Genomic DNA, 21,984 nt, shown 5'->3' on the forward strand with positions numbered 1-21,984 from the left:
ACAAAGATGTTAGTTGCAAGCTCACGATGGGCAAATTATTTGCATTATATATTTCATTATGTAGCAATATGCTTATTATGGGAAAGTTTAACTGCATAAATAAACATAAAGAAAATATAAAAATCATCATTATTCCTACCACACTTACATAATCATGTTAACCATAGTCTGTATCATTTGAGAATTTATACACACATATATATGGATAAGTGAATACATATGACAAATAAAGACTACATACAGCTATACTACGTGTGTATATACACTATGTATATATACTATGTGTATATATATACTATGTATATATGTGTATATATGTATATATGTATGTATATATGTATATATGTGTATATATATATGTATACATATACTATGTATATATACTATGTGTGTATATATGTATATTTGTCTATGTCAAGTTTATTGTCTATATGTTATTTGTCTATGTCAAATTTAAACATGTCATATCTGGAAATATATATGTGTGTATGCAAGTATACATATATGTATGTATATTGATATTTTCTGTGTAGGACTAACTCTTTTATCTATGTGGCACATATAGGTGCTTTGGTGAATTCCAGTTGGCATGTAATACTTACATATTTTGCTTTTTTCTGGACTTCCTATGTTTTGATAACATGAATCAGATACTTACGGACTCCTTGAAAACTAAGGCCTAGAAATGAGACTAATGCAACCAAGACAAGAACTTGGCATCTCAGCCAATCTTGTGCTTTTTCCTCTGCTTTATTCTCCTGTGTTCTCAAACACATTTATGCATTCAATGGCATTCTAAAATTAGTCATAGATCCTGGTAAAAGCCAGGTTTGGTCTGATTTATACAAATATGGAAATCATAAGAGTATAAGGCCTTGTGCAATGTATCTTACCCTAAATTCTGCAGAGATTACGGAGTCAAATGCCTGCAGGGACCAGACAGGTAATGACACGGGAGAAGGGGACCTGAGTCATGCCACAGAAGCTGGACACTCCTGCTCGCCTCTAGCTGATTGTGGCCATGAGGGAGTCAGAGCCCAGTGTGCTCAGATCTTGGTGGGGGGAAGGTGGTTTCTTGTTTTTGTTTTTTGGCTTTGTTTTTGTTTTTAGGAGAAGACTTATACTATCTACATGGAAATAATGTCTCTAATATCAGGTTGTTGAAACCAGAGCGATTTTGTGCACTTCCCGATTTGGGCTGGGGAACTGATGGCAGTTTCTCTGCCGTGGCATATAAGGAACCAGAGAAAATCATGGTTGATGCTTGTGAACCACGTCAAGGTTCTCACTGACCGAAGGGCCTAGAAGCCATCAGAAGTACTATATGGCTCTGCTGAGAAAACCCTGTCCATGAGACCGGACGTAAGAGACATTTTATCTTTTCGACACAGTCTGTTTGCCCTTCAGCTCATCTTAACAAAGTAGAGTGTGCCTGCCCCGTGCTATAATATTGAAAGAGGACAAATCCAGAAAGAAGGAAATTCTTGAGGGCAGCAGATGATAGAAATGAAGAGCTAGGTAAGGCCTGGGAAAGAGAGCCCAGCTGCGGAATACTTGACAAGAATGAAACTCAAGTACTTCGGCACCATCAGGGGCAAGTAATTTTACTACTACTGAAACAGCGAAGCTTGGTTTTTGAAGCCGCAATTTGTGCCTATCTCAAGAGCTATGCAGAGCCAACCCTAAACCACATGTACAAAGCGGCCTCTTCCATTTTCAAAACCAGAGACAACGTGTCTCATTCTCTTTGTTCCTCTCATCTTCACCCAATACTTACTGTAGCAAAACGAAATTCTTATACTTCCCAAAGTGCTAGTCCAAGGCGCATCCATTATTCACTTAGTTACTTACACGGGACATCTCATCGCCTGATATAAATGCTGTTTTACTGTGCACAAGTGTGGTAAATAGGTAAATGTAACGTGATGTTAGTATAGTCTGCATAGGTTTGGCATTAGAGTAACTTGACTTCATAGAAACTCTTGAAGTTTACCAAATTAGGTGCAATGACTATAAATCCCTATTGAGTGTAGAACGTGGTTTACGTATCCTCTAGACTCACCAACACCTTTGTTTCCATCATCATCAGTGAGAAAGTCAAGCATCTGTAAAGCTATTAGAGACAACATAAGATGCAGCAATGCTGAGGGTTCTGGAAACAACCCCCTACTATTAGGGATCCCACAGATGGTTGCACAACCCCTTTTAATTATCATATCATTGACCCAATATTAGCTTCTTCCGAGGGATGTGTTTTATATTCCAGCCCACCAGCTGGCATGGATATGCTGCTTGAGGATCGCATAAAAGTCTTTACGAAAATGCACACAGCATCTGTCTGGTAGCAGATTTATAGATGGAATACTCCCTGTGGTTCTCTCTCTCTCTCTCTCTTCTTACCAAATAAGGGAAATGAATAAACGCCCAAAACCTGAGCAAATATTAGGATTCAGCAAGGGTTTTATCTTTCTCACTCATTCTCATATCCACAAGTTTAAAATCTTAACCTCTGTTTTCAAAATTGGTTGTCTTCACTCTTGGTAAAGATCATTTACAAAATTTATCAGTAAGAGATGAGCCACTAAAGAGGCACAGTGCGGGGGCGCCTGGCTGGCTCAGTCGTTTAAGCCTCTGACTTCGGCTCAGGTCATGATCTCACAGCTTGTAGGTTCGAGCCCTGCGTCGGGCTCTGTGCTGACAGCTCGGAGCCCGGAGCCTGCTTCAGATTCTGTGTCTCCCTCTCTCTCTACCCCTCCCCCCGCTCACGCCCTGTCTCTCCTTCAAAAATAAATAAACGTTAAGAAAAAAAAAAAAAAAAAGGCACAGTGCTTGTTGGCAATGCTGGAAGTTCCATAATGAATTTGCTACTAAGAGGCAAGCAGCAAGCAGTGTGCATTGGAAGAACTTAACGTGGCTGTGGTTTGCAGAAAAGGTAGGAAACTCAAAGAACAGAGATATTTATCATTGCTTGCACAATTTAGAGCCTTTTACATGTGATCTTAGCCAAAGGCCAAGAAGTGATACAATTTAGAGCATTTTAAAGAAACTTTCAGCCAAAGTAGTCAGGGCAAAATATCTATGTTAAACACAGCTATACGCTTTCCATTTTTCACACTAGCAAGCTTCCGTAATGAAATGTTTTGAATCTCAAATCATTTCCTTTTGATTGCAGTGTAGAAAATTAAATTTTGGTTTGAATGAACCCCATATTATGAGATTGACGTGTGGTTAGAGAAAAATATACCAAGTGCCAAAGTGGATTGTTCCTAAATAAAGATCCTTCAGATTATTTACTTATTCTGTGTATTCATTCATTACTTTATTAATTCCAGAAAACTGATATTAGAGCAAAGCTCATCTCTCTCATCATATCCTTTATGAGTCACCCTCCCTGGCAGATATACAGGCTAAAGACAGAACATATATTACTTCATCTGATAGCATTAACTCAGCAAAGAGTGCTTTTAACAGAAGTAGGAAGCCAGGGGAGAATCTAGTTCAAAAGGGAATATATATGTAGGATTTCAGGCCACGCCCACCCATTGAGTCCTTGTGACATGTCCGCAGACAGCACTGTGCTAGCTGCTGGTGGCGGTGGGTTGTTAGTAGGGTGAGGTCACTGTCCTCTAGCACCCACGTCGAGAAAATAAGCACAAGTGGACATGTCATTAGGCACTCAAGATAGAATGAGATTAAGCGTCAAATAAGGGATGCCAATGTAAGTCTGGACAAGGTTCTGAGCAGAAGAGGTAGATGAAGGCAACACAGAAACAGGGAGAGAAAAGCGGCTCTACAGTCAGAGAATCTTGTTCTCACCATTCTATAATAGCAGTATGGTCTTCAGTCACTCTCACTGAGTTCCAATTTCCCTGCCGATAAAATAGAGATCAAAATAACTTCTTTACCAGTTGTTTTGATGGTGAAAATAGACAATGCATGGGAAGTGTATGACTGGTGCAGGAGGACAGAGTACTTGGCAGCTATTGCTGTGGTTCTTGTGACCTAGCAGAAGCAGGAGTGGGGCAGCCAGTCCTCATGCAGAAGGTATGCTTTATCAGGAGGGCAGTGAAGGATTTGCTTCAGGCCTGCCATTTAAAGACAGGAATCAGTGAGAAGGCTGATTTACTAGAAGTTTGTCTAAAAAATAAGCTAGAGTCAGGGTGGGGTCAGATTACAGGGGGCTGCCACTACATATTAGAGTATACCAGAGTCAGATTACAGAGAGCCTTGAATGCCAGGAAGAAAAGTTCAGACTACATTTTATGGGGAGTTGGGAGCCACTGGAAAATTGCCGGATGAAATTGATGTTTAAATGCTCTTATTTTGAAAGATCTGATAATTGGATATGCAACCTGGATTGGAAGTTAAGAGAGTCAAGAGCTGGGGCACTTCAATGGCTCAGTCGGTTGAGCATCCGACTTTGTCTCAGGTCACGATCTCGCAGTTCACGAGTTCGAGCCCCGCATCGGACTCTATGCTGACAGCTCATTGCTGGAGGCTGCTTCAGGTTCTGTGTCTCCCTCTCTCTCTGACCCTCCCCCACTTGTGCTCACTGTCTCTCTCTCTCTTTCAAAAATAAATAAACATTAAAAATTTTTTTAAAAAGAAAGAGGCAAGAGGTAAGGGTGAGGCAGAGAGAGAGAGAGAATGAATATTTATTAAACACCTATTGTATGCGTTTTAGACCATGGCCTGAAAACCAATCTCTGATTCCAAATGGATTCTCCACTAAGGAAGAATCAGGCAATTTCTCTTCCTCTTTAACGAAATGGAAAGTGAAAACATAGAGGGGCTTTTGAGAATTCTGAGGGGAGTAGACTAGAGCAACCAAACCACCATCTTTAGTGGAATGAGAGAGACCCGTGGTGCTGGAAGAAGGAAATTGCAGAATGCAAATTGTTTGAAGGAATACTGTGGACAGTATTAAAATAGTATAAATATATGGGTTTTTTTCTTATAACAACTGAGCATTTTCTATGTTCTCTCCCCCTATCCTTTGGTACTTAGAGTAAAAATCATAATGGAGAAGATTCAGAGGCTTCAGATGTAAGGCATGATTGCCACATAAAACTCTCCATTCAAATCCATAGTCATTAAAATCAAACTGTAATAAAACGGAAGCTATTTAGGACACGCTCTTCTGTGAACATTTGAACATCTGTAAGGAAATATAGAGGAGCCCAATTATCAACCTGAAAATTGTGTCTAAAAAAAAATCCAGTTGCCTTTACAGTTGAGGGTGAGCCAAGGAAAAGTGACTTCATTTTGGCAGACTCCCTGGTCTATGGAATCCTCTTCTGACTCATGAAAAGATTGACCAGCTCTGGAGTTGGGGGCACAGGAGAGGGTGGTGAAGGGGATATGGAGCACCCACAACTATATCGTTAGAGTTCTCTTACTGGATTCCAGTTAATCCCAATAAATAGCTTGGCAAATCAGAAAGCAGGAATTTTTCTAGATTTGTATTCATTCTTCTTTTCAGAAGTATCTCTTCAACATGCTGTTCTTGTTAAGAAAAATTCTGGGAACCGTGTGACTCTTGAAGAGCCAGTTTGTGCTTCCAATTAACATTTCCAAAAAATGTTACACCTAAAGCCTAACATTGGCCAACACTCTTAAAAATTTCATAGTACCGCCATTTTATTTTCACTGAATGCAATCTTAATAAAAACTTCCATATTCTGGCTTCCACGGAAGTGGAATGTTCCAAGAAAATACCCAAGGTCCCACAGTTTGGTTGAACTGTGACATTATGTTCATTGTTGGATTGTTCTGATGTTTATCATAGATTTTCTTGCCTCGCTTGGCCAGGGTGAGTTCTCTGGCCTGTAACAGATAGATGTGGTTTTGAAGCGATTAGACATTTTTCTGTGAAGAGACAATTTTATAACTGAGAGAACGTTAAGTGTTTACAAAGCCCTCAAGTTCGGACACTGTAAAAAGCTTTGACTTTACATGCATTAGCACTTATAGGATGTGTCTTGTGTTGGTTTGCCTTTTTCATTTGGTTACATAAAATGTTCTTTTCAACCTGGCAGGCAATTGCTGATTGGCAACACGGATGCTGACTCAAAGGGAAATAAATGGCCAATCTTACCTTCTGATAGGACTCTAAACTCAGAATAGAGCTGCCTGGAAGAAAAAAATCACTTAAATTCTGTGCTCTTATGGGAAAATAACATGAATATCTTTAGCTCAAGACATCAGATTTTACATCTTTATGATTTTGTATTATGAAAAAAAAATCTGTTTAAAAACTCCATAAATTATTATAGTATGGAAATCATAGGAAATGAAAGTCCTTTATCATTCTCTTACATTCTCAAATACCTTTCTCTGACTGTTTTGGGGAGTATTTCTCTGCATTTTTTTCTAGAGTTACTAATGCATATGCATATATTCATTAAAATGGATTGAATTCACCATACGGCTATACTTCTACAACTTATTTTTCTCTCACACATGTTTTCTTGCTAGTATGTACAAACCTACCTTATTCTTTTTTGATATAAATGTTTTAGTGGGCCACTTTATGAAGTGGACCATAATTTATTTGAATAATCCTCTGTTGATGGACATTTACATGGGATGTTCTTCGTTTACTTTTTAATTCACATACAGGAAAGTTCACTGTTTTTGGCGTAAAGCTCTATGAGTTTTGATGAATGAGTACAGTCACGTAACTACCACGACAATGGAAATGCAGCATGTGCATCAATCTAGCACTTTCCCTGTACTTTCCTTTTGTGGTCAAGCCTCTCCCTCCTCACTCACCATCCCCCTCCCACCAGCCCCTGGCAATCACTGATCTATTTTCTGTTTCTATAATCTCACTACCTCTAGAATATCATACAAATGGAATCATGCAGGATGTAGCCTTTTGAATATGGCTTCTTGCACTTAGCATAACGTGTCTTATATCCATCACTGTCACTGTGTGTACCTACCTGTAGTTCATTTATTTTCATTGCTAAATATATTGTCTTCTTTTGTGTAGAGGTGCCAGTTTCTTTACCCATTCACCAGCTGAAAGACATTTGGGTTGTTTCTAGTTTGTGAAATTATGAATAAAGCCACTATAAATATTCATGTGTAGGTTTTGGTGTTAATGTAAGCTTTAATTTCATTTGGATAAATGCTCAGGACTGAGATTACTGGGTCACGTGATAAGTGTATGTTTACCTTTATAAGAAACTGCCAGATTGTTTCCAAAGTACCTGGACCACTTTGCATTCCCACCAGCAGTATGTGAGCATTCTAGTTTTGTGTATCCTCATGAGCGCTTCGAATTGTCAGGTTTTTGTTTTGTTTTGTTTTGTGAACCATTCTGATAGGTGTATAATAGTGTCTCTTTCTGGTTTGAATTTGTATTTCCCTAGTGGCTAATGATATTGGGTAACTTTTCATGTATTTCTTTGCCATTCATGTATCCTCTTAGGTAAAATGTTCAAATCTTTTCCCATTTTCTCATTGGATTGTTTTTTTTTTATTTTTTATTTTTATTTGTACTTTTCTTAAATGTTTATTGTTGAGATAGACAGAATGTGAGCTGGGGAGGGGCAGAGAGAGAGGGAGACACAGAATCTGAAACAGGCTCCAGGCTCCAAGCTGTCAGCACAGAGCCCGATGCGGGGCTCGACCTCACAAACTGTGAGATCATGACCTGAGCCGAAGTCGGACGCTTAACCGACTGAGCCACCCAGGCGCCTGATTGTTTTTTTATTCTTGAGTTTTAAGCATACTTTGTATTTTCTGGATACAAGTTCTTTATCAGATTTTGTTTTGCAAATATTTCTCCCAGATTATATTTGTCTTTCAGACTGTATCTTTTTACAGATCAGAAGCTTTGTATTTTGATGATGTGCAATTTATCTCTTTTGAAGATTATGATTTTGTTGTCATATCTGAATCTTTGCCTAACCTAAGACCTCAACAATTTTCTCCTGTTTTCTTCTAAAAGTTGTATAGTTTTATCTCTTACATGCAGATCTTTGATCCATGTAGAGTTACTTTTCATATAAGATATAAGATACAAGGTATTGCAGTTCATCTTTTTACTTAAGAATGTCCAATAGTTTCAGCATCATTCACTGAAAGAGTATCCTTTGTCCATTGAACTGCTTGCCCATTTACCAAAATCAATTGATCGCATGTATGTGGTTATATTTTTAGACACTTTATTCTCTTCCCAAGTTATGAATTTTAAAGGTCTGCCATATTGCTGCTAAATCCACCCCAAGAAATGAAGCTACCAAATCCCATTTAAACTATGCATTTGTTTGTAGCCTAATGAAGTCAAAGTGAACACATTTCATAGTTAAATTCCGGTCATTAAACACTTGCATTGTTTATGGCAGAATTGGGAGAACAAAGTTAATGAGAAATAATGTGTGCAGCCTTTGGTTTAAATAGTTTAGTAGTGTTTTTCCAATGATGAAGATTGGTGTTAAACTTCTCCAGATTCTTCCTAATAGGGAGTGTGTAAAATTCCAAAAATGATTTCCCCTTACATTCAAACACACATATACACATCATGCGTCAGAACAAAAATTTTATAGCTTGAAAACGTTTGACAGTTGTGTAAACTCAAAATAATAGACTCTTTTTATTACTAAAAGCTTGACTTTCTTCCTGTATTGGGACAGAGTGTTAGAAACTGCCTTGTTTGTTTGTTGTTCGTTCGTTTCAACCAACAGGATCCTGAAGCAAGGTATAAAATACACATAACATGTCTTTATCAATGAAATGGTTCAGAAAACACCCCCCGTCCCATCTGTCTCTCCTCTCCAGATTGCTAGCTTACTATATGCTAGCCTACCTAACCCTCAAAAGCCCTGAGGACATTTCATCAAGTAAGTGAACCAACACTGTGGTAGAGAAATTAAAAAAAAAAAAAAAAACTAGCAAACCTGAAAAGAGCCAGTCAGGCATTCCCCATATATTAACCCATAAAATGCTTGACCAGGGAAAACTTAGAACCCTGGGGAGGACCTTTCTTCCTTTTCCTTCTTTTTCCCTTCCTGTATCCTTCCCTCCCTTCTTTTTTTCTTTCATCCATATCAGAATAGGTGACATTGAGCCATGTCAAGAAGGAATATGACAATTTCCCTCTGATAATTTAATTGCACAGAGAATATGTATCTGTAGAGCATAGAGTATGATTCACAAAGAATTCTACAGAACCAAGTTTCACCATGACACATTGATATTTTTTTTTTACCAGTAAAATAAGATAGCGGCAGTCTTTGTCTAATTAGCCCCCCCAAAAGGAAGTTAATATATAAAATTTTCTCTCATATATTGTTTTAAAACTTTAATGCTTGCTACCATTAGTCTATCTTAGAAAAACTGCAATCTGGATTAGCACAAAAATATACTTAGTTTTCATTAAATATACATATAATAATTATTCGTACTCTTCTACAAATCACCCCCAGATTCCAGGTAAAGAATTTAAAGAACTATCAGTGTGCCTGGGTAGCTCTGTCGGTTAAACGTCAGACTTCAGCTCAGGTCATGATCTCACGGTTTGTGGGTTTGAGCCCCCTGTCGCATTCTGTGCTGACACCTCAGAGCCTGGAGTGTACTTCGAACTCTGTGTCTCCCTCCCTCTCTCTGCTCCTCCCCTGCTTGCTCTCTCTCTCTCTCTCTCAAAAATAAAGTGATGAAGCCCAAGAATGCATGGAATCATAGACATTGGGGGCTGGGAGGGAATCTACCCAAGCGTGTCAGGACACCAACACTGGGCAGCCTCACCCATTTTACTGAGGTCACTGCCAGGACACTTCACAGCTGGACCAGTCCTTTCCCTTAAGTAACTGCATAAAGAGTACCCCACACCATCTTAAAGGAGAATGTGGGCCTGAGTGATGGAGCAGGCCCCAAGAAGGAGCAGACAGAGGCAGCTTGGAAGTGGGGAAGCTGGGTAGGCTGGTGATGTGTTTGCAGAGCTCTTGAGTTTGGAGCACTCCAGGCCAACAAGTGCTCGGTTTTGGATGAGACTGGCCCTGATTAGAGACTGGCCCTCTCAATGCTGCTCTGGTCAATAGGGACTTAAGAGCCTCTATTATGTTGGCTTACATCGATTCTGTCAGGTCATTAGAGCCACAGTTAATAATACACTGCTGTTTCAAAAGAGTGAAGTGTGTACCTCTCATTTGGTCAGAGAAGTCACAACTTCACACTCTTACTAGCAGGAAAAGTCTGGAAGAGTTTAGTAACCATTTTCAACTTTGGAATTTGTCCTTCTCCATTCCTCGCTTTTTTTTTCTTTTTAAATGGGTTACATTAGAAAGTTTGCATTTCATTAGGTTTCTTCTGTTACCATGGACCCCACCCTCTTCCAGTGACCCTGAAGAAACAATTGTCACTATGCTGGTTGCCTGGAAGTTATGGCGTGGTTCAGACAACAAAAAGGATCTGGCTAAAAATTAGAAGTGAGGAAACAGCAATATAATGGTAAGCCAGTAACGACTTGTAGGCTTCTCAATATAAATTCATCCTTGTATCCACAACCAGCAGGAGATTAATTCAGCCCTGGAGATGCCCTGATGTCCTTATTTCCCATTCAGTGTATCACTGCAAAACTGGTCTTGTGGCTTGGTTATGGTGCTGTAGGAGGACTGGTCAGGGAACTCAGAGATGGCATTTTTAGCTCCTGGCAAGTCCTCTGTTTCTCCATCGGTATTTATTGAATGTCGATCGTGTGCCACGTATCGTGTGAGAGGTTGGGAACATGGTGTTAGTTCCTGCCCTAATGGAGCTTCAGTTACACTCAAATTAGCAGTGAGCTTTGGGCAAGTTTCGCCTTCTGTAAATGAAGAACCAGGACTGGATGTTCTCAGCAGGTCCTTTACAACTAGAATATTCTATCCCTGAAAGCAGAGCATTCCCAGTATCTCTAGGTGAACTGACCTGCAACTTAAGCAGTAGGGAAATTGAACTCGTAGTGTAAGAATTTAACACAAAGAAGTGGGGGGAGAGTAATTTTGTTTTAGTGGTGATAGCTTACTTTCTGGGAAGATTTTACAGAATTATCCTGAGAAAAAGAAAGAAGAAAACGAAAAATCTTTGTGGTTTTATCATCCTTGTTAATTCAAGTAGATGTTGAGCACATAATTCAGTCTAAGTAAAAAGATTTTCTTGAAATATTTCATATATGGAATTGTCTTTGTGCCAATCAAATCCATTTACACTTATATTTAACAAAAGTTAGATTTTGACAAACTGCTATTTAAAAATTAGATCTATGAACCCAATAATACTACTCCAATTAACAGATTCGGTGTCTCCTATGGGACAGCAGGCCACATGGGCCATGAGAGGTGAATGAGAAGGCACAGTCCTTGTTTTCAAAGAGCTCACAGTGTGGTAGTTTCTCCTGCATGAACTGAGTAGCTTTATTAAATTCTTTATATATATCTATATCTATACACACACACACACACACACACACACACACATACACATATACATATACATACACATATATATACATATACATACACTCAAATCTTTAGCATTTATAATGGAAATATGATGACCTTGGCCATATCAGTAGGGGTATGGGAGGTGTGATACCGAAGTAGGACATGCCAGGAAGGCTTTGGAAGTGAAAACTTTGACTAAATCATTGGAGATTGGAAGAAGCTGTCTCCCTCCTGGAAGGGTGAACTCTACATTGTACTTCCTAGGGATTTTCTGTCAGCGGCAGAGAGAACATTCAGTTTTCTTTGATATATTTCTTGGTTTGGAAGTATCAGTGCCGTTTGGCATCAATTAAACGAAAAAATGTTTTTTTGTGGACTAACAGAAATGTTAACTTTAGTGTTGATTTTCTAATTCTGGTTTAAAATAGATACCCCATCTGTGTTTCATCCAGGACAACTTGGAAATAAAGATATTTTTAAGTGTATAAATGTGATTTGAGAATTTGAAAAACTTAGTGTGGTGTTTATATGAGCAAGTATAGATTTCTTTTTCAGAGGTGGCCACCCAGAAGGGCTAAGCCACCTTCCCCTCTATTCTCCCCCTTCTCCTTTTCATTCCATTCCTCTGATTCCTAACGACAATCATAGAAGCTTCCAGCAGAGCAAATGCAGCAGGGCTGTAGAGATGCTCGCAGGATAGATCAATCACAGGTGCCCTGCTCAGCCATGAAGAGATAAGGTACACAGCATAACCAGTGGGTCCAATGTACCAGATACAGAGTCTAAGCAGATATTCTGAGAGGAGGGAAAAAACCCACAATTTTAGAAGCTGTATTAATGCCTCGGTTACCGAGGACTGCCATCTTCAAACTGCTTGGGCTTGGGATAACGTGGGCCACTGTGTGATTGTTCAAGTGGTGACGGCACAGAGGCAAAGAGATACTGGAACTCTTCTGTGGTAACATAATTCCGTAGGTCAACTAAGAACCGTACTTGGAATGACTGAAGGAAAAGGAAATGGCTATAGGCATTTCAAATAAACTTTTAATGAAAATACTATTGGTGATTGCTGGGGGAAAAATGGAATGTTATATTTTTATAATAAAATTTATAAAATTTTCACAGAAAGCAGTGGTCCCAGTTTGGCATTAGATAGCCACTCTTCAAAACAGGCCAAACTAAGAGTTTATAAAGAACCGATGGTGTCCTAGCCTACCATTTATTCATTCAACCTTTTCTTCACCAACTATTTATTAATTGGCGACTTTATGTCACTTTTCCTCAACCTTCCCCACCACCACCACCCCCCCCCCCGCATCTTTTTCTTCAAAATATTCCTCCAAGTCAGTCTTGCCATTTTTTAAACAGGGCTTTAAATCTTGTTACCCCATTGCCTGGAACATGTTAGGTAAAAAGCCTTTGGTTTTCAATGTTTGTTAGCCTCTTTGAATTGAATAAGAAAAGAATTGAGGCAGCTATCACCACTCTAGAGAACTCTTTTGGCGCCAAAATTTAGCCCAGAATCCTTCATGTTGGGGAGGTTAATTAATCTTCAAGTCTTCATGTTTCCTTATGAAGGCTAAGACCTGCCATTATGGCTTTAGAAACACAGCTGCAAGTATTTAATGAAAGCAGACATCTTGAAAGCAGGATTCCATTGGTTGGTTGTTTCCACATGCACAAGAACAATGCTGCTTGCTGACTGTGGCATTTATGTTCCAACTTGGCCTCAGATTCATTGGAAGGAGAACTCTAGAACTCTGACGTGTCATCAGCAGGGCTCCCCCCCCCCCCCACCTGCAGTCTCCCACCGGAAGAGAGAGATGTTTTCAATGTTGGGGATGAAGTTTTCCCTTGGGTGACTAACTTCACGTGGTAAGGGCGTGCCATAGCCAGGGGTGATGGAGCACACACACTACAGGTTCACACTCATCAGGTTTCACTCCACACCGGCAGTTGGAGTAGCATCTATGAACATTATGCTGAAAGAGATCCAAAGTGGTTTTCAGAGAAACATGCTACAAAAGCAGTGGTAATGCCAGGGCAAAAAGAAAATAAGAGTGGAAAATAAAATGAAGCTAAAGGTAAGATAATCATTGCTATAAACTCTAAAAGAAAAGCCACAAGGTCCTGTATAGTTGATATTGGTCTACGTTTGGCACAGAGCTTCCTAACAGAGAAAGAAACACGAGAACTAAGATGAGTTAGAATTTGGAAGAGGAGACTGATGTCATAGCATTCTGCCCACCCAGACTCCACCTTCTCAGTAAGGGCTACGTCTCCTAGATTCCTGGAACATCCTGTAGCCACACTGTTATTTTCAGGGCCAGGTTCACATGGGTCTGTAATTCCTTTTCCCAGAGTATGCTTTCGTAAACTAGGGTCCCGATGGTCCCAATGTACTGTAAGAGTCGGGAGTTCTTTGAACTGGAGCCGTAGCTGCAGCTTTCCACTCATCTCAGCAATTCTCATCTTTTGGTGAGCAAATTCAAATCAGAAAGAAGGAATGGGAAGTAGGGAAGTGAACTAGTTGTTTGAAATGAGGTGTAGTGTCACCCGAAAGGATTTTTCCTCTCTGGAGTCTAATTCCACATCTAGATCCATGTACCCATGGATCTAAATATTTATTGGGCTCTCTATGCACAAAGGTCTCAAGAAGACACAACTACCCATGTGCACCATAAATTAAATCAGTTGCCTATGATGTACTACAGAAGTTTCATGCATCTTTCTTTCCCCTTTTGGGTAGTTTTCAAAAGGCACTGCTTAATCTCCAGATTTACCTGGCTCCATTTTTTATCACTTACACAATAAGTAATTCTTGCCCTCCAACTTTGTGCCAGGCACTATGCCAGGCACTGGGGATAAAGCAGTGAGTAAAAATGTCAGAGTCTCTAGACACATACAGTTTCTAATTATTATTTTGCTGTTGTTACTTAATGTTAAGAAGAAAAACTTTACTCTTGCATTTTTTCTAGCTGACCCATCAGTCTCTTAAGTATTGTCTCATTTCTATTTTGATCTCTAAATTACCCTGTGAGGTAGTTTGGCAGGAATTAATCCCCCCTTTAGAGATCAGGAAAAAGTTTAAACTTGCCAAAGTCATACAGAACTGGGATTCAAAACCAGGTCTCCCAGCTCTAATGCCTAACCTTTCTTGAATACACCATTCTCTCAATTAGGTATTTTCACTTAATTTTCTGACCTCCAGTTTGCTAGATGGAAAAAAAGATACGCAGTTCTCTGTGACACTATAGATATAGACATATACGTTTCTCAGAAAACCAAGCAAGTCAGGAGAAATAATCAGAACACAGGGTTTCGTGGATTTGTTGGCCGATTTAATGTCAGCCTCCAATAGCCTCGGAGGCACTGTTGGCGTTGGCTCAGGCACGTTTTCAGGGCTACCTTACGGGTAGAGAAGACAGAAAGGTAACTGTGTTCTTATTCCTTGTCACTACCAATTTTAAAAATTCAGGCCCCAGTAAAAGAAAATAACATTTGTCATTGTCTGTTCCTTTCTGTATGCGCCTCTCAGTAGTTAACTTGCTTTCGACATCTTCTTGCTGTGCAACCTCCTTTCCCAACCTACCGGAGATCGTATCCTTCCTACCCCCAAACTGAAAGAATAAGAAACTGTGGTAGAATTTCCGACAACACCACAAATCACTTGATGACAGCGTCCCCAGTGGCGTTAACCATCATGCTTTATGATACATGGACCTACGGCCCCTCCTCGTTTTTCACATTGGGATGCTGGCATCCAGTCACCGGATTAGAATTGGCCGGTAATGGTTTCCATCTGCTCGCCTGGCACCGATGTCACCTGGGCTCTGTCTGACGGCCTCTAGGGCCAAGGCTAGAGACACAGAAGAACAACTACCTTACTCATCTGTCGGCACTGTTTATGTGAACAAAACAAGATTTTCCTGAAGTATATAAAAGAAATTTGCTGGAAAGGAAAAACCTAGTCAAAAAGGCCTGAAACGCTTTTCCCCACCATCTCTCTTCCTCTCCTCTCCCCAGCATCTTCAAATTCTGACGGATCTCCAATGTTGCCTTCTCTGATGACCTTTTCCCAAGGTTTCATCCTGCATTATATTGCCATTATTTATTTGTATTTCTGTCTCTCCCACCCGACTGCAAACTCTTCAAAGGAGAACAGGCATGACTGTATCTTTTAAAGCCCATCATACCATACAGCGTGTTTCCATTCAGGGGATGATTTGCAAGTTTAGAAAAAAATCAGTAATCTCTGTTAGTTTTAAACTAAATCTATAGGAATAAAATATGGCGAAAGTTGCCGTTCTAAATAATGAATTAGTTAAAACCCTTTTCCCTTTTATAAAAAGTTAGGAAGAGGAAGTGCGGTGTTAGGGTTTTAAGATCTCCGTTTAAAGACAATTGTTAAAAACAACTGAGAGTTGTTATTGTGGAAAACCAACAGGACATTTGAAAGCATTTGACATACTTTAAAAGTGACCTTACACATTTGACAGGTCTATCATCAGTTAAGTGGCCCAATAAGTTAATGCTTATGGCTCTAAAACGGGTTTCTGCTTTAATTAGAAAACATTATGCATAATATGAAAACATTATGAGGGTTTCATCATCTGAGTGAAACATAGGTTAGTCTTGGTAGAAATTATTTCTAAGAGAATAAAGCGCTTTTTAAGTGTTATCATGTTAATGCAGAGTTTGAGTTTAGGGAAAGACGATGATGGGGCTACAAGAGAAATTCTGGAAGGAAGAATGTCTGGGACACAATTTCAACTCAAACGAAAGCCAGACCATCTACCCTGGCCTTAGGACCCTCCACACCAACTTTTCATCAAAAGGCCAAGACAAGTATCCGTGATTGGTTCTCTGAATAGTGACCTAGACACCCAGGCTCCATGTTCTTCAATGCCTGGTTACTATGGTCACATCTGGAGGTCTCTGTGGGCGAGGCATGGCAGTGGTACACATCACTTGTGCCCAGGAAGGAAAGGAAAGTACTCTGGGGAACAGCAATCTTCCTCTGAGATCTGAATTTATCTCTGTAGGAACCTAGACCCCAGCACAGAAGAGTGGCAGGGAACTGGAGCTATTTGCACGGGAATTCCTAGGACTTGGTGACTGACCGGATAGGGAACTATAAAAGCACGAATAGTCCTGACTGTTGCCTCACTTCTCCCTGTGTCTGCCCTTTGTGTCTTTAGGCTCTCTGAAAATTATTTCTGAAAAGTAACTGGACAGAGTTCTGAATAGTTTGTCTGTTACTTAGTTCTGCATGAGTGACCCGTGAATTCGCAAGATGTGTAAATTGGCTTTTTACACCTACTCTAGACCATAGGAATGTTTAGCGGAACCGTAGTCTGATTTGAAAGAGAGTATTTCATGTAATTAATGTGAATCAACATTAGCAAGGATAGTACTGTTACAAATGCATTAAAGGCCTTTACAGTGAAGGAAAGTCATGAAATGGCATGCTAATTTAGTGTGTGGGCACCAGAAAAACTATTATCTATTCAAAAATAGTTGTGAAAGAAAAGAATCAACCAAGACAAGCTGGTTGCTAATGGTTTTGGCGTGGGAGGGAGAACGGCATTGCAATTCTTGGCTCTGAGGTAGGGTCAGGAAGGTCAGTAGCCCAGCGTTGACCTTTGTGTTTGGAATCTTTCATATTGACTCACCAGACTCTTGTAATTTAGTAAGGCAAATAGCAGAAATGTAGACGGCGGTCTCTCGCCTGAACTTTAAACCTTCCCGGTCGCTAGTCCTTTATGATAATAATTAGCATTGCTTGCGATCCAAAGCAGGGTAGCCACGTTAAGACCTACTGTATTAATCTAAATTAAATCAAGGAGTGACCACCAGAGAACCTGCCAGGAAGTTGGGGGTGGGCAGCTGAGCAACAGAGCTGCATAAACTTGTATTTGGTTTCTTTGGAAGCTTGTTTGGAGGTGAGTTTTTACAAGAGTGATACATCTGAGAGAGTGAGAATTTCAGCCACGGAGATACGATCACAAGCTTATCAAGTGCGGGGGTTTCTCCACCCCCTTTAAATCCAAGCAGGCTTTGTACTCCTTATGTCTTCTCCTGATGATGTCACTTGATAGTCCAGTGGTATTTTTTTTTTTCAAAATTAAGACATATCTGTTTATGGTAGTACACTATGAAGCCAAAAAAAAAAAAAATTTTTTTAAAGATTTCTTTTTTTTATTTAAAAATTTTTTTTCAATATATGAAATTTATTGTCCAATTGGTTTCCATACAACACCCAGTGCTCATCCCAAAAGGTGCCCTCCTCAATACCCATCACCCACCCTCCCCTCCCTCCCACCCCCCATCAACCCTTAGTTTGTTCTCAGTTTTTAACAGTCTCTTATGTGAAGCCAAAAATTTTCTGAATCAACTTTAAGCCCATCACCGGAGATAATCGCTGTAAATATTTTGGTAGGTTTCTCTCAATTCATAGGCATGTGTATATATAAATATATGTATACCTACCTATACAAATAAAACTTAAATGCAAATTAACCTTGATATCAGGAGTTCTCATCAAGTTATTCTCAAAAATTTCCCTTTAATAGTTGCATTATATTTTAAGAGCTACTATTATTTATTTAAGCATTTCCTATTTTTGGACATTTCAGTTGTTTCCAGATTTTGAACACATCCTTCTGCATAAATCTTTGTCCTTATCTTTAATTACTTCCTTAGGATAAAGTCATAGAAATGGAATTACTAGGTCAAAGGCCACAATTCTTTTTAAGACTCCCGATGAATATGAGTCACACTGCACCCCAGGAAATTTGCTGCAGTTTATTCCTATCATCTGGGTGTCAGAGAGCCTGTGTGACTGCAGTCATCTCAGCATTGAGTATTATTCTTGCCTCAGCAAGCGAGGGTCGGAACATTGCACTGGACTATCGCGTCCGTAGCTTTGTTGGCTGTTCTCCTTAACAACTGGCCATCTTGAGAACATCGTGCAAGAGGTTGTTACAGCAAGACTTATTGTGGCTGCCCTTAGTCTAAAGGCTAGTAAGAATGGACACAGACAACCTGAGGCGTGTCCAGCATGAGCGCACACATTACATAGTTCTTAATGAGCAAAGTCAGGCAGGTATGGGTTTTGTGATATTTATGCGTCCTAAGCATCCTTTGGGAGGGCTGTGTTTGGTCTACAGAGTCAGTGTGCTGGGACTCTTCCCCAGAAATGTCTGTCTAGCAGTGAAGGAAATTATAAGCATGAAACCTGCACATCATGGGCCCAGTGGAGTTTTCCTGCTGACAAAGAATTGATTGACTGAATATAAATCCCTCTGACTTGAGTGATTCTGTCTACTCAGGATGAATTGGGGAGAAATCACCAGAAGGAAATTGGCCTCTGAAGTGTGAGAACATTGGATTATTGCCGTCAGGAGCAATGCTTGTCAGGAGCATTGCAATTTTGCCTTATTTTGCAACTCATGTTATTTGGAGCAGTGTTGGAGTACTGTAAGATTTAGGTCTAACTTTCTGTAGGTGTACATGATCTACGTGTATCCTTTTCCATTTCAGAAATCTACGAACAATAGATTTATAATAGTTGATTTAAGTTTTTAAGGCTTGGTTTATTCTGTAACAAGATCAAAATTTCACCAGTTTTTAAATGCTTAACAGTGTCATATAAATCAATTAAATCATTCAATGAATGTGAGTGGCTGGGGCTATCACCCTTCCTGGGCTTAGGACAATGAATGTAGCCAGCAAATCTCTGCCACCGTAGAGCTTACATTCTGGTGTGGGAAGTCCATAAACACAGAGTATGTCACATGCTGATTATAGCTTTGGAGAAAAATAGAGCAGGGAAAGTGGGCAGGGAGGGCACTGAGTGGGATATATGGGTATGCCATTTTAAATGGGATGGCCAGGAGAGGCCTCCCTGAAAAGGAGATGTTTGAGCAGACCAAAAGACAGCAAGGCAGTGAGCCTTTTTGATATTTAGGGGAAGGACTTGCCAGGAGAAACAGCAGATGTAAAGGTCCCGAAGCCGTTGCTTGCTTGGTCTATTCCAGGCACCACAGCCAGAGGGTTGGGAATGAGCAAGTGGGGGCAGGAGGAGAGATGGCCGAGTGCAGAGCAAGGACCTGGTCAGCCTTCATAGAGACTTTGGCTTTGGCTCTGTGTGAGAACAGGGTCTCAGGGGTTTTGAGTAGAGAAGGCATATGATTTGCCTTCCGTTTTTGCCGACAGCAGAGGTGGCTTATTCACCAAAGCAGGAGGGAAGCCAGAGTATTGTGGGCACAGGTGCAGAGCCTGTAAGGTGGGAGGTGGGAACTGGTGGAGGGCCTCCCTGATGGTTTCTGGTTCCCAGTGAAGGAGGAAGTCAGGCCGCCCCGCCAGCAGCAAGGTTGAGGGAGGAAGCCCTGGAGGGTTGAGGAAAGGAGAGGGTTTGAAGCTACAGGTCTGGAAGGGTGGGAGACTGAATGGAGAAACGTGGGAGGAGTAAGAATTGGTATGGCCATGAGCACGATGATGATTAATAACTTGAGTAAAGGACCAGCTGTATAATTTTTTTCTTGAAATTGTTTTCACATTTTCCTCGAGCCAGTCGCCTCTCCAGTCTTCAACCTGTAGCCTTGGCTGATTCTCTTTGCCAGTCATGGTACATTACAACTCTAAGAGTCTGATTATGAGAACTAAAATCCTGGACTGATAGAGCTGGAAAGGGCCTCAGAAGTCATGTGGTCCAACCCCTTCATTTTACAGAAAATCCACCAGTGAAATAAAGCGACCTGCCAAGGGCACGGGACTCCTGCGTTGTGAAGCTGACCTCAGATCCTGTCTCCTGATTCCTAATCCAGGGCTTTTCATATTATAACAAATTGCTCTTTATTTTTTCCGCCAAATTAGTTATTTATTTTGAGAGAGACAGAACGCAAGTGGGGGAGGGGGGAGAGAGAGGGAGAGAGAGAGAGAGAGAGAGAGAGAGGGAAAATCTCAAGCAGGCTCCACACTGCCAGTGCAAAGCCCAACCCGGGGCTCAGACCCACAAACCACACGATCATGACCTGAGCCAAAATCAAGTCAGACACTTAACTGACTGAGCAACCCCGGTGCCCCCCCCCCCGCAAAATTAATTTTAAAAGAACTTAATCTTACTATTGTTGAGTATTTTAAAGTCCTTATTCTGATGGACTCTAACTGGTTTAACTTTAAAAAATAAAAGAAAGGGCAAATACTTTTTAAAAATTGGACCGAGGTTTGTAAAACCCATATATCACTTACTATAGATGTAAACAGCATCATCATCATCCTCCGGAATTTGGGCGAGTTGCTTTGCTATTTTGCACAGCATGTTTTTATTCATCCTCTCTCTCCTGGTCTTTTTTACGTGTGATTGAAATGTTTTCCACATTTGCTTCCAGCGGGTGAAGTGTGGTCCATGTGGTACCATTGCATAACCACCCGTACCCCTGGATAATTGCCCTTCTTATTTTTAGGAAGCAGAAAATAGCCTATTGTGTTATAATTAGTCAATGGTGCCCACCCAAACTTGAATATTATGCAAGAACTTTTGCTTCTTTTCTCTTTTAGAAGAGAATGGGGACGGATGCAGGAGGGAGGATAAGATTTTGATCATTTTTTAATGTCCTGAAATACCATCTTGGGAAAGATGTGCGGTTTTCAGGTTCCCTAAGATACTTAAAAAAAAAAAAAATCCACACCAACCCAATTTAAAACTAAATGTTTCAGAAAGTAACAAGTATGTGTTTTTGTTCAACCATCTTCTAATTAGAACCTCTTACTCATTTCCAACACAATTCACTTATGTTGTCTAGTTCAAAGAAAATTTAGTAAACGCACTCATGGCTAAAGACCCCAGGAGTTTTAGCTAGATAAAAATGCTGTGGAGTTTTGAAAATCTACATAACGATTGGAATATTTCTTAAGGATGCATATTATAACAGTACACGGTTTGTCCAATATTTCTTAACCTCTTAACCCCTAAGAAATGAAAATGTTAGCTCAGGACAGATAGGATTTTCTTGCTCTCTGCTCCTGTATGATCCAGGATGGTAACCGCAAAGCTAAATTTGCGACATTAAATTGATTTCCATGACAACTGACTGGAATATCACAGATACTGGATTATTGACTGATTCAGGATGGAGGTTAAGGAAGATTCCTGTTCGAACAGGATCATCCAAAACCAGCAGCAAAGAGAATATCAGAACCGCTTCCATGCTTCCAGCCGTGTGTCCTTTTCAAAAATGTTCTCATTATCCTGGGAGCTTTGTTTTCTTTTACGAGGGTTGTTGTTGTCGTTGTTATTGTTGAATGTTTTAATTTTGTCTGTTATTTATTTATTCCCTTACTGCCCCAGAGGTGATCGGGTGGAAAAATGGTTATTTTTAGTAATAGAAGCCCCCTCTCTTAAGAAGCAGTCTCTACCTCCATTTAAATTTTCCTGCGTAAATAAGATTTATTTTGGCCCCGCAGTCAAACACATCTGTACTTTGTGCAGGACACATCTGCCTTTCTACAAGAGCGGCTGGTCCCCCTGGTGTTAGATAAGCCCCCGTTG

General features: G+C 40.2%; 1 protein-coding gene and 1 long non-coding RNA gene across 4 annotated transcripts in view; both read left to right on the forward strand.

The window, feature by feature from the left end:
* SCFD2 (sec1 family domain containing 2) overlaps positions 1 to 21,984 on the forward strand; it is a 406,985-nt gene that overhangs the window by 254,548 nt on the left and 130,453 nt on the right. The window lies entirely within an intron of this gene.
* Positions 17,817 to 21,496, forward strand: LOC147581993 (uncharacterized). Its single transcript, XR_015250452.1, has 2 exons — positions 17,817 to 19,223; positions 19,370 to 21,496. It is a non-coding gene; the product is annotated as an uncharacterized LOC147581993 (long non-coding RNA).

Source organism: Puma concolor, chromosome B1, assembly GCF_028749965.1.
Source record: "Puma concolor isolate L17-30 chromosome B1, mPumCon1.1.hap2, whole genome shotgun sequence".
NCBI lineage: Eukaryota > Metazoa > Chordata > Mammalia > Carnivora > Felidae > Puma > Puma concolor.